Genomic DNA, 13,457 nt, shown 5'->3' on the forward strand with positions numbered 1-13,457 from the left:
ATCACAATCTGTATATATATCCATTTTCTCAAGCACATTTGTACATATGTTGCCATCATCATTTTCAAAGCATTTTCTTTCTACTTGAGCCCTTGGTAACAGCTCTTCATTTTCTCCCTCCCTCCCTCATGAACTCTTGATAATTTACAAATGATTATTAATTTTTCATGTCTTTCACCGTCTGATGTCTCCGCCCACCCCCTTGTCTGCTGTCCATTCCCCAGGGAGGGGGTTATAGATAGGTCATTGTGATCGGTTCTCCCTTTGTCTCCCCACGTTGCCCTTACCCTCCTGGTATGGCTACTCTCAATATTGGTCCCGAGGGGGTTATCTGTCCAAGATTGTCTGTACTAGTGACCATTTTCCACACATGGAAAGTGTGATTCAAAGAGCTCTGATGAAAACACTAATCACTTGTAATGGGAAGATGACCCCAGCCGAAATCTTGGTTGGGGGGGAAGGTGGGAATCGCCTGCAGAAGCTGGGCTCAGACAGTCCTTGAGGACAAAAATGAAGCCCAGTGCTTGCCTAGAGAGGCGCGGCCAGCTCTGTTTCTTCAGTACAAGGGTTCTTGGGCCCTCCTTGGCTTTCTACGTTTACCGCACGGGGAGGCCTCTCACCTCCCATAAGCACTCCTCCATGTAATTACCCACAGCGTGCAGACACTCCTGGGGTGACACTTAGTCCCCTGACAAGACTGCTGTGTCAGCTGCAGCCCCTGCATCAGCCGGGTGCATCACAGGTGTGATTAAGGCACACCGGAGGAAGACAGCCCCTTGCAACCGAGGGACTTGGAATTCACATCAGATTGAAACTGAGTGGCTTCCTGAGCAGGCGGTCCACACGGAACGTCTGCCTGTCGCCATTCGGCAGGGAGTGCAACCCCCAGAACGTTCTGAAAGCTTTCTGTTGACCTTTCGTGAAAATGACTGCGTCTTAGGATTAACAGCCACAGGCGAGCATGGTACACACCCACAGGACGGGTGGTCCTGCTTGTCTGTTGCATATTGCACAAAACTTGCAGAACCAATTCCCTTTAGGCTGGGTTGACAGCTTTCAAATGTCGATCTTTTAAAAGTGGGCTTTTGTGTCGATTACATTGCGCTGGTCCGTCTTCCTAAGGTCTGTGGCGGTGTGGTGGCTGTGTTCCTTTATGTCTACAAGGGGAAGGATGTGAGACACTGATGTCTTTTTCTGGGACTTTCTCTTCTTGATGCCAAATTTCCTATCGCTAATCCCTCCTCCTGTTCTCTTTCACCAAGGGAGTCCTGCCCTACACCCAACCTGTCCATTGTGTTGGACAAAAATGCAGGCTGTGGAAACATGAGGTTTACATTTTTTAAAAAATGACACAAGCAAGTTTGGTTCCTGCCTTCTAGCAGACTGTGAGGAGATTTTTTTTTCACACATTTTCAAAACTTTATTTATATAAAAAATCCATTTGTTTTTAAAAGCACTAACAAGAGAGAGAAAAAGAAAAGGTATGGAGCAGAAGATATGCTCCTTAGTAGTGAGCGTGACTGTGAGGAGATTTTTATCCATTTGATTCATCCCTGCGAAAGTGATCTCATGGTAGATTGAATTTCCTCTCGGTTTTGACAATGGCAATCGAATAGCTGGATCCTTCTTTATATTGATTTTCCACGTATAGCCTATGCATGGTGAAAGCTCATTCGTGGTGGTTTGCACTTACTTGACCTTGGGGGCAGTGTACCATCTTCATTGTCTTGTCTTAAGATAACAGTACACTTATTTATGATGAATTTTTGGAGGTGTAACATTTGTGGAGCCACATTCTTAACTCTTCCTGGGTGGGGCTGTGCGTGTGTCTCTATTTTCTGCTCTAAACCTTTGCCCTTTGGCTGCTCCCTCAGAGAAAGGCTATGTAGGAGATGACAAATCCAGCTTTCCCAGGAACTCCTCCGTCCAACGGAGCAGTGGACATGGTGGGGCTGGCTAGGCGCACAGCATCCTTGCTAGTCACTCCTCCCTGAGACCCTGGCTTAGCTCGTCATCTCCGCCATCCCATCCAGAAAAGCTGAAGGTTGGGCATGGCGTGCAGGCTGTTGGCCAGTGTGCAGCGGCCTTGGCAGCATGGCTTTTCAAAGAGTTTCTGCCGTCAGCCCTCTCTGTGTGAGGAGAACCAGCTGCTGGCTCTCAACCAGGGGTCAAGAACCTCTGACCTGTGGGCCCCCTGAGGCCCTTAAAATCCTCAACACCAGCCAATATCACACTCCTCACCAGAGAGAACCCATTCTAGCCATCACATTCGGGGTGAGTTAATGAAATGCTGGACCCAATAGAACGGTCTAACTTTTCTTTTAATTAGTTTCTTCTAGTTTATTAAACAAAAAACTTCCTAACAGTTTTATTGGCATATAATTCACATAATCCAACAGTCTACTCACATCGAGAAGAGTTGTATAATCATCACCACAATCAGTTTTAGAACAGTTTCTTCATTCTTGTACTCACCGTGGCTAAGTTGTTGCTTGCTAACCAGAAAGTCAACAGGTCAAAGCTCCCAGGTGCCCTACGGATGAAGACCTGGGGGTCTGCTTGGAGAAAGATGGCAGTGCAGGGGACTCCCCGTGGCAGCTCCTCTCTGTCCTCTCTCCGGGCAGGATGGCCTCCTCTGGCAGGTACTGGGAATCGGTTTGTGTTTTCTTTCCTACAATGTGTTAGGTGATTCATAATCATCAGGAACGTTTGGAACACACCGGTGAAGTGGCGAGAGCTGTATTCTTTACGGATGGACAAGGAACCTGGAAAGAACCGGATGCTGTTCCCTTCACAGTGGGCGCTGCTGCTGCCACACAGCGCCCCCTTTGGGAAGCAGCCGCTGGATCACCTCCTCCCCAAGCCCCTGCAAACATGAGCGCTTGCTGCTTCTAGTGAGCGTGGAGGTAGAGCTATAGAGAGACTGACAGCACTTGCTCTTTAATTAGCAGAAGTCTGCTGTGCACGTGGCGGCTTCTGGAAGATGACTCTGGAGAGGTTACTCAGGTTTAGGGTCCTCCTTGCTCCACCAGCACTAAGGACCATTTGGGGTGATACCTGTAACACGCCATGTATTGTGCTAGGTAGTGGGGGGTCCTAAGATAAATGCCACACAGACTGCCTCCTCACAGGAAACTCACAAGTAGAAATTTAGTTTTAAACCTGCCAAGTTAAATGGTCTGATGGTATATTTATAAGCTATACCGTATGCTTCTTGAGGCAGTAATGAACGTACAAGTTGTAAGCTCTGAATGCTCTAGGGACTGGTAATTATTTTGATTCTAGAAACATGGTGAATGAGAATGAGCAAAAGTAAGTTTTCACTTTCCCATTTTAGCTAAGCCTCAAGTTTCTTGTAAGGGGACTCAAAGATCCGAGATTTTCTAAGATTTTTCTGGATTTTAAGATATTCAGATCACACTGGTTCTGTGTGACCTTGATATTTGAGCTTATAATGATTCTACTTTTTATTTTTAGGCTGATATTTTGTTTTATGTCTTAATTTACAAAAGTTGTCATTCTTTTTTGAGTGGGAAAAATGAATTTCCTTTAAAGTTTTGCTAAGTCATTCAAGCCATGGAAAATTTCCTATTCAAAGGTGAGCTTAAAAAATTGTTACATATTATACCCTTTCAGTTGTCAAAGTCACAGCTAGCTTTTTAGCTAAATGACATAGAGAATGAATGAACAAACATGTTAATTAGAATTAAATTAATTACTGGGATATTTGTAACCAGGCTGGTCAGATTTGCACCCGAATGTGCATTTCAAAAAGAACACTGAGACACTTTTTTTTCCTGTTTCCCAAAGCAAGAAATTAAAACATTCACTAGCCTCAGTACTCGGGGATTTAAATTATTTAAAGAGCAGTGCTTTAAATTCCTCAAAGTACTATCCTTGACTGAGATGCTCTCCTAACAGCCGATGATACACATTCAAAAGTATTATGGGAATTTGGGAGCATTCATTTGGGCCAATGAGGGGAAGTTTTAGAACTTTCATTTTTCTGTTCAACTTGTAAAGCTACTGAAGACGCCCTGGTGGCATATCGGTTACGTGTTGGACTGGGATCTACAAGGTCAGCAGTTTGAAACCACCAGTCGCTCCTTGGTAGAAAGAAGGGGCTTTCTACTTCCTGGAAGAGTTCTGGTCTCAGCAACCCACAAGGACGGTTCTACTCTGCCCCATGAGGCTGCTATGGGTTGATATCAACTCCATGGCAGTGAGCTTGGCTTTTTGTGTGCAGCACGCCTGAGCACTGACTTTGTCAGAGGAAGCTTGTGCGTTACTATGATGCGAAACAGGTTGCAGCAGATGGACTAGGAAGAAAAGCCCGACTACCGACTTCCAAAAATGACTCATTGCCATTGAGTGGACCTCAACCCATAGTGATCCTATGGGACAGGGTAGAATTGTCCGAGACTGGAGTGGCTGCTGGTTTTCAACTACTGACCTTGTGGTTAGCAGCCCAGCACATAACCCGAGTTGATCAGTAGAGCAGGAGACAGGACTGGCAGCACTTTGGTCCTGGCTGACATAGGTTGGGGCAGATGTGATGACAACTAATAGCAACCACAACTTTAATATTAAACAAGTAGTGGCCATCTAACTGAGAAACAACAAAGCCCACATGGAAGAAGGCACACCAGCCTGTGAGATCACAAGGCATTGAAGAGATCAGGTATCAGGCATCAAAGGCCTCCTCTTCCCCCCCAAAAATCATAGCATTGTGAATGAGGGGGAGTGTGGAGTGGGGACCCAGGGCCCATCTGTGGGAAATTGAACATCCCCTTGCAGAAGGGCCGCGGGGAGGAGACGAGCCAGTCAGGGTGCAGTGTGGCAATGATGAAACATACATTTTCCCTCTAGTTCTTGAATGCTTTCCGCCCACCCCACCCCCAATATCATGATCCCAATTCTACTTTACAAATCTGGCTGGACCGGAGGATGTACACTGGTACAAATAGGAACTGGAAACAGGGAATACAGGACAGATGAACCCCTTGGGACTGGTGGTGAGAGTAGCCATACCGGGAGAGTGGAGGGAAGGTGAGGGAGAAAGGGGGAACAGATTATAAGGATCTGCATATGGCCTCCTCCCTGGAGGACGGGCAACAGAGAAGTGAGTAAAGGGAGGCATCGGACAGTGCAAGATATGACAAAATAATAATACTTTATAAATTATCAAGGGTTCATGGTGGAGGGGGGAAAGGGAAGCGGGGAGGGAGGGGGAAAACGAGGAGCTGATACCAAGGGCTCAAGTAGAAAGCAAATGTTTTGAGAATGATGAGGGAAACAAATGTACAAAGGTGCTTGACACATGGATGGATGTATGGATTGTGATAAGAGTTGTACAAGCCCACAAGAAGATGATTTAAAAAATTATTAAACAAGTAAAAATCTATTGAATCACTAGCTTTTACTGAGGAGACTTCAATATCCTAAAATGTTGGCTGCCGTGCTGGGCTCGGAGACATGACGAGGCAGTTAGCATGTAGGCACACAAGGGCTGCCTGCAGCCTGGAGGAAGGACGCTTTAAAACATCAATGGTCTAGGTGCCACTGCGATTTCAAATGGCAGCTTGTCCTGCTTGTAAATAGTGCATTCCTGTGAGCTTGAGTGATGTTTTGGTGGTAGAGAACACATTGCATAGTGTCATGAATATTATTTTGGCCTATTGATTTCCAGTGACAGTGTTTAATCCTTGTATGAATGTGATACCAGTCCAATGTTGTTCATCCATGTTCCTCTTGCTGTGGACTGTATAAGCCCCAGAGATTTACTGCTGCAGAGACAGATCATTGGTGATATGCTACCTATGAATTTGGGTTCCTTAAATAACTTGTGTTCTCTAATTAGCTTGGAAAGCACTGGCAAGGCATAAAATTACTGGGTTATCGTTAGAGGATATATAGCATTTCTGAAAATAACAGTGTGTGTTTCCTTTGTTTGTTGCTACCCAATTCTTGATCACAGGGCTCTTTCCTACCTGTAATTGGAAGGGATTGGGGGGGCAGCTGACTTTTGAATCTTGCCCCTGGCCCACATAGGGCACATTGATCCTGTCGGATGGACTTGCAACCATGGGGTGTCTTAGGCTGCTGGAAGCCAACTGCCAGGTCATTTCTCTTGTGGAGCCCCGAGGGGGATTAGAACCACAGACCTATGGGTTAGTAGCCACACACTTAACCATTGTGCCACTAGGGCTCCTTGGGGATGTGATTAGGAGCCACTATTTTAAATGAAGATTTCAGGGCTTGAATACTTGAACATATATTTATCGTGAATGATTTTCCTGTAAACCAGAGGCCCACAAGCCTGACTGCACGTTAGAATCTCCTGGGAAGTGTGTTTAAAATCACCGATGTGGAGCTCAACGTTTTAGCTGAACCGAGTTTCAGTATCCGAAGGTGGATCCGGGCTGACGGCGATGCATCTTCTATGGGGGTTGAGTTTTCACTAGGACCACTCTCTCCTTCAGGCAGCCACGACCCATGTAATAAAAGTAGTAGCAATGACCACTTCTCCCAGAGAACGTGAGTCTCACAGAGATGAACACACTAAACAGACATTGGGGGTGGGTGCGGGGCTGGGGAGTGGGGAGGGATGATTGTTGGTGAAAAGGACAAAGAAGCTGCAAGACACTGAGAGTCAATACAATATCGGATCCTACAGACATGGAATCTTTGCAGTGTCTCTTCAGCTTGTGAATTGTCATTGAAGCCTTGCATTAGAGATAAGCTGCGAGGAGAATGGAGCAGGATCGAGGAGGGGACACTAGGAATGGGACGGGATCGCCACCGGCTGGCAGAGTATGCTACCAGGACATGGGAGTGGCAGGGGAGCGCTGCATTTCCTGGGCCAGGTGACCAGGGTCTCTGAGAGCCAGTAAGGGACAAGGGGGGTGGGGTGGTAGCACATGGGGAGAAGAGTGAGAGGACAATGGCAGCAGCCTAGCCCCCTCCCTGGGGGTGGGGTGGGGTGGAGGGACATCCGGCAGTGTGTTTGGAGCCTGGGAAGCTGGGGTGTGTGTGTGTGTAGGGGGGAGGGCAAGCGAAGCCCAGATCCTAATTCTGAAGAGACTGGAGCAAAAGGCCAGCGTCAAACATACTTTGGTCACAACCAGAGTTGGAGACGCAGACGCTTCCATGAAGCTCCGATGTAATGGCTTGATCAGAGGGTATCGGTCCAGAGCCCCGCTGCGGTGAACAGGCCCCAAAGAGGGCCGGAGCTGCCAGGCCAGGAAACAGAGGGCTCAACTCAGGACACCTTGAACATCCTCTTCCCTGGCACATACCTGGGATCGGAATCTGCTGGTGCGGCGTAAGGAGACTTCATGTTCATTCTGATGGGGCACTAGGGTAACGAGTTGGGCAACTAACCATGGGGTCAGCAATTTGAAACCACCAGCTGCTTCTCAGGGCAAAGGATGAGACTTTCTACTCCTGTGCAGATTTGGAGCCCTGGAAACCCACAGGGGCCGTTCACTCTACTCTGGTCATGTTCCTGTGCGTCAGCGTCTGCTTGCTGACAGTGAGTTTGTTGTTGTTGTTTTCATTATTATTATTTTGAGTACAATCTTTCCCAGCCCAACAAAGACTGCTTTCACTAAGGAATTAGTTTCCAACTCCAGCTTCCTCCTGAAGACCAGACCCTGGATTCAGGAGAAGAAGGAATGTGGCTTATTCACCTTCTTGGCGATCCTCCTCCTAGAAAGAGGGGGCCCAGGGTCTGTTGAATTGAAGAGATAAAAGACTGTGCTTGCCTTTCATCTCCTGACTGACAGTGGAAGGAACTCAAACTTAGCAGGAGTTACTCTGTGGAAGCCGGGCTCCTGGTCCTCCATCCACATGTGCGAGTCGGGGGATCAAAGATTTAACTTCATTCTGGAAAGCAAAGAGATTGCCTCGCTATGCTGACAGCCGTTTGCTGTTACTTTATGAACCAAGTTCCCTAAGAGAGAAAAGCACATGGAAAAGGGGAGAGACCCCAGGCCAATTCCCTACTGGAGCAAAACCAGTGACCAAGTCCATTCCGACTCACAGCGACCCTATTGGACAGGGTAGAACTGCCCCTGTGGGTTTCTGAGACTTGTCAGTCTTGACGGGAGTAGACAGCCTCATCTTTCTCCCAGCCCATGGGGCAGTTATTCCCAAACGGGGCTGCCCCTGGAAGCACAGAGTTTTTAAAAGCACGCATGCTGGAGCCCACTCAGGAGATTCTCACACTAGTAGTAAATCGAGGCCGGGGCACAATACGTTTACTTTATTTATTTTAACTGTGGTTATATGTGTATATATAGCTAATCATCAGTCATTTCAGTCATTGTCTATGCATAATTCAGTGATACAGATTACAATCTTTGAGTTATGTAACCATTCTTACCCTCTTTTTCTAAATTGTTCATCCCCTATTAGCATAAATTCACTGAGTTATGTAACCATTCTTACCCTCTTTTTCTAAATTGTTCATCCCCTATTAGCATAAATTCACTGCCCCCTAAAGTTCTTTCGAATTGCCATTCCCAAGATGATTCCATATATAGTTCTTAAAAGAGCACTGTGCTCAAGAAAGATATATATATTTTTACTAGTTAAGTTACACTTTCCCCCCTTTTCTTTTGTGTGTGTGTCTGTGTGTGCGCGCGCGCGTGCGCGTGCGTGCACGCGTGTTTTAAAGTACTTTTATTGGGGGCTCTTACATCTCATCACAATCCATACATTCCTCCAATGTGTCAAGCTTGCACCTTTGCACATATGCCGCCATCATCATTTTCAAAGCATTCTCTTCCCACTTGAGCCCCTGATTTCCGCTCCCCATTTCTTCCCCCTCTCTCCCCTGTCCGCCCTCCTTCACGAACCCTTGATAAATGATAGATGATTTTTTCCATATCTTATATCGTCCTCCATCGCCCCTCACCCACTTTTCCATTATTTGTCCCCCTGGAGGGGGTTCTAGTTGATCCTTGTGATCTGTTCCTCCTTCTCCCCCGACCCTCCCCTAATCCTCCTGGTATCTCTACTCTCCTTGTTGACCCTGAGGGGTTTATCTATCCCGGATTCCCCATGTTTCGGGGCTCTTATCTGTGGCAGTGTGCATGCTCTGGTCTAATCCGATTTGTAAAGTAGAATTAAGGTCATGACAATGGGTGGGGGTTGTTTAAAGAAGATTCCAGGAGATAGTTCTGGTTTAAGGTTTAAAGTGTATTTCCAAAAACAAAACAAAAACAAAAACAGCTTATCTCAGGGCAATCCTTTCAAGGGTTTACCCCACCTTCATAGACCCAGGAAGTCTGGAGTGGGGGTGAATTTGAAACTCCCTCCTGTATTTCTCCCTCACGACCAGCATTTAGTTATAGACTCTTTGACCAAATATTCAGTAGTGGTCGCTGACCATCAACCAGTTCTTTGGGTCTCAGGGCGAGGGAAGCAATTCTTCATCGAGGCCATTCCCAACTTGCTTCATTTCCTCCTTCTCTTCCGGACGTTCTTTCTCTGTTGCTCCAGGTGGGTTGAGACCAATTGCTGTGCCGTGGGTGGTCATTTGCAAGCTCTTAAGCCCCAGGAAGGACTAGAGTCTACCTTCTTGAGTAGATAGAACAGAAGCACTAAACATGTTATTAGGTCAACTAACTGTGACATTCCAGGAAACCATGACCCTAAACTTCCAAACCCAGAAACCCAGTCTCCTGGTTTTGGTGCATGTAAGCAGCCCCTGCCGCTGCGCCCTCCCTCTCTCTCTCTGCTTACTGTTATAAATGTATTTATCACACGGCGTTTGCCACTTTAACTTTTTACAGGTTGTGGTAGTTTCATAATCTGTTGTCAATTCGAGACTTACAAGTGAAGGGGTGGAGTTTAGCCTGTCAATCAGGTCGCAGTTTAATTACCTCATTTGGAGGCGCTAAGGAGATATAAATAGCTCGCTGAAGGTGGGACACACGCTCACTCCCTGCAAGAAGTTCCTGTTGAGAAGTCACACGGAGCTACTATGTTAGTGCTCCAGAGCCAGAGGAGCCATGTGGAAACGCCTGCCAGTGCTGAGATGCTTACAACACCTCTGGATCCACAAGACTTCCCACCCACTGGCCTGTGAGTTTTCTGCATTCGGCATCATTGCATGTGTTTTGTGAGTCTGAAGAGGACTTTCTAGATTGGTATGGGACATATGGGCTAATCTCAGACTTATGGACTTGATCTGGACTGGGCTGGGATGTTTTCTTAATGTTACAATGACTCTTTATATAAAGCTCTTTCTTGTACACATATGAGTGTGTATGAATTTGTTTCTTAAGTCAACCTGGACTAACTGACAGGTGTACAACTGACTGACAGCAATTATAATAATCAGCTACACAACTCTACTTTTAGTCAATGTGATCTCTCTTTAACCTCACCCTCTCTCCTTCCCTTTCATCTGTGGTAACAACTCATAAACCTTACTCTCTGCACACTTTCTTCTTCTTTCATGCAGTATTTGTCCTCTTGCGATTCACTTATTTCTCTTGGTCCATATTGTAGCAAATATGCAGGCTTAATTTCTCCTACTGACTGAGTAGTATCCCACTGTGTGTACATACCGCGCTTTGTTTTTCCACTCGTCTGATGATAAGGACTCACGTTGTTTCCACCTTTTAGCTATTGTGAACAAGGGTACAAGGATCATTGGCGCACACCGTTTTGATTTGCACATCTCTGCTGGCTAATGGCCATTTGAATGTCTTCTGTGGTGAAATGCCCATTCAGGTCCCTTCTCCGTTTGATGATTGGGTTATTTTTCTTTCTGCTGTTCAGTTGTTGACGTTTTAGGTGTATTTTGATTATGTTCTCATTGGCTATGTGGTTTCCAAAAATATCTCCTAGTTGGTAGCTTGTCTTTTCACTTTTTTTGGTGAAGTCGTGATGCACAAAGGTTTTTTTAACTTTCATGAAGTTCCCTTTTGTCTTTGGTGCGTTGTGCTTTTGAGATTATATATTGCTGAAGGAGAGGCCTGACAGCATTGTTCCTGTGTCTTCTTCCAAAAGCCCACCGTTTTAGTTTGCACATTTAAGTCCTAATCCATTTGTTTTTCTGGGTGACTCAAGTCATGGATCCTGTTTCACTTCCCCCAGCACCATTTACTGAAGAGATTTTTCTTCTCTGATCAAAAATCAGCTGATCATAGAAATGGGGTCTGTTTCTGAACTTTTAATTCTATTCCATTGACCTATGTGTCTGTTGTTAAACCAGGATCTTTCGATTTCTGTAGCTGGACCGTTTCTTTTGAAATCAGGAACTTTGAGGGCTTCTACTTTGTTCTTTTCTTTCATAGTCTTTTTAGTGATCCAGAAACTATGTCATACCATATCAAGTTTAAGATTTTTTTCCTATTTCTATATATATAAAAAAAGAAGACTGTTGGAGTTTTTATCATGGTGTATTGAATCTCTAGATCATCGTTAAGCCTTCCATGAACATGCACCATCTTTCTACTTATTTGTGTCCCTTTAATGCCTTTCAGGAGGGTTTGATGGTTTTGCTTGTAGAAGCCCCGCCTATTCCTGGTTAGCTTTATTTCTAGGTATCCTATACTCTCAGATGCTATTGTAAATGAAATCGTTTCCCTCTCTGATTTCTCCTTCTGGTGTATAGAAACCCAGCTGATTTTTGTTTGTTGACTTGGACCCTGCAAGTGTCCTAAATTCCTCTTTTTAGCCTGAGAGCTTTTATTGTGGACTCCGTGATTTTCTACAGATTGACTCACATCATCAGGAGTAATGAAAATTTTACCTCTTCTTTCCTAATCTAGCTGCCTCGTATTTCTTTTTCTCGTCGTATTGCTCTGGCTGGGATGACTATTACAATATTGAGGAGCGCTGGTGAGAACACCCTTGGCTAGGCTTGCTTTTCGAGGAACCGCCAAACCGTTTCCCCAGCAGTTGTCTGCTTTTACCTTTCCCCCTGCAATGGACCAGGGTTCCATTTTTCCACATCCCCGGGGACACTGGCTATTTTCCCTTTTGTTTTGCGTTGTTTGGGCGGCGGCAGCGGTGGGGATCATAGCCTTCTTTGTGGGTGTAACTCTACCTTGACAAATCTCCAAAGTGGTGTTGGACTCACAGCCAGGCTCGAGAGCTTGAACTTCCACCTGTACCCTGTGCCTCTTCTTCGGATAGCCTGCCCTGGCTCTTGGGGGGTATGGCTTGATGGCAATGAGGTTGGCAGTTCCAGGTTGGAGTGATGACAGGGAGGCTTGAGGCTCCTCTCTTGCTCCCCACATCTTACGCAGGGCTTGCTCTGTGTTCATTCTACTAGGGCAAGGTTATGCAAGTGTGAGTTCCGAGGGGCGGCCGGCAGAATCTGCCCTTGGCAGATGTGCAAAACTCTAATCTCAGCCCATTCTGCTCCAGCTGGCTGTCTCTTGGCATCAGCTCAAGAATTCAGGAGGGTGATGGAGGAGGGAATGAATGCCCGTTGTCCGGCAGAGGGAGGGGTTGGTACAAGAAGGTCTGGGGAAGGTCAGCCTCTGACCCCAAGCCCCTGCCCCTGAGCCCTCCCACAGTCTCTGTGACCTCCTTTCTCACGGTGCTGCCCTTCATCCACAAGGAGGCACGAATCCAGGCTCTGATACACATGTTGGAAGGTTATTAGAGCAAGAGGGGTGAGAGCGAGAGAACACATGACCCTATCAGTGCCCGTGAAATTTAGCATGAGCCGCTTGACCTCATTCAATATTTCTCCTCAGTGGAAAGGAAACCAGTGCGGGCAGATAGGTCTTCAAGAGTTCCCAAGAGGCTGGCAGAGGCCTGGCCCTGAAGTTCCCTCTCTGCAACGGTGGTGTCCAAGGCCCTTTCCTGCTCTGCCGTTTGCTCCCTCAGAGAAAAACTTAGCGTTCTCCTGCAATGCACCAGGAATCTCTGGGAGGGACCCAAACAGTTAATGTGCCCATCTGCTGGCGGAAAGGTCAGAGGTTTGAATCTTCCCATGGGCACCGCAGAAGAAAGGTCTGGCAACCTGCTTAACAAAACAAAACAAATCAGCCACTGAAAATGCCCAGGAGCGTGGGTTACGCCGACACACATTGGGCTGCCATGAGTCAGAGTTGAAACTCACTTAGCGCTTTTGGTTTTGTGTGAGGAGGTGACCCTGAGGTGGTGCCATTCGGTGGCAGTTCACCAGGCACTGGCTGAGACTCCCAGACAAGCGGCACCACCTTCCATGCTTGGAATCGCCAAGTCCAGGTGGGAGCAGATGCCAGGGGCACACACAATGCCACCCTGACCACTGCTGGGAGAGCAGCCACGCCCAACCCACTTCTGGAATAGCCTGGCCATCAACCAAGCTGAGGGAATGTTTCTGGGGTCTTTTGATCCGATGGCCTGCCTCTCCTGGCATGCCCACCTGATGGAGAGGCCTCAGCTCTGCTAACTAAAGAGGAAGCCTTTCGAATCAGACTTCCTAAGGCATCTGGAAGGCT

Source organism: Echinops telfairi, unplaced genomic scaffold (assembly GCF_000313985.2).
Source record: "Echinops telfairi isolate 266 unplaced genomic scaffold, ASM31398v2 ScPeMD7_7461;HRSCAF=8499, whole genome shotgun sequence".
Lineage (NCBI taxonomy): Eukaryota > Metazoa > Chordata > Mammalia > Afrosoricida > Tenrecidae > Echinops > Echinops telfairi.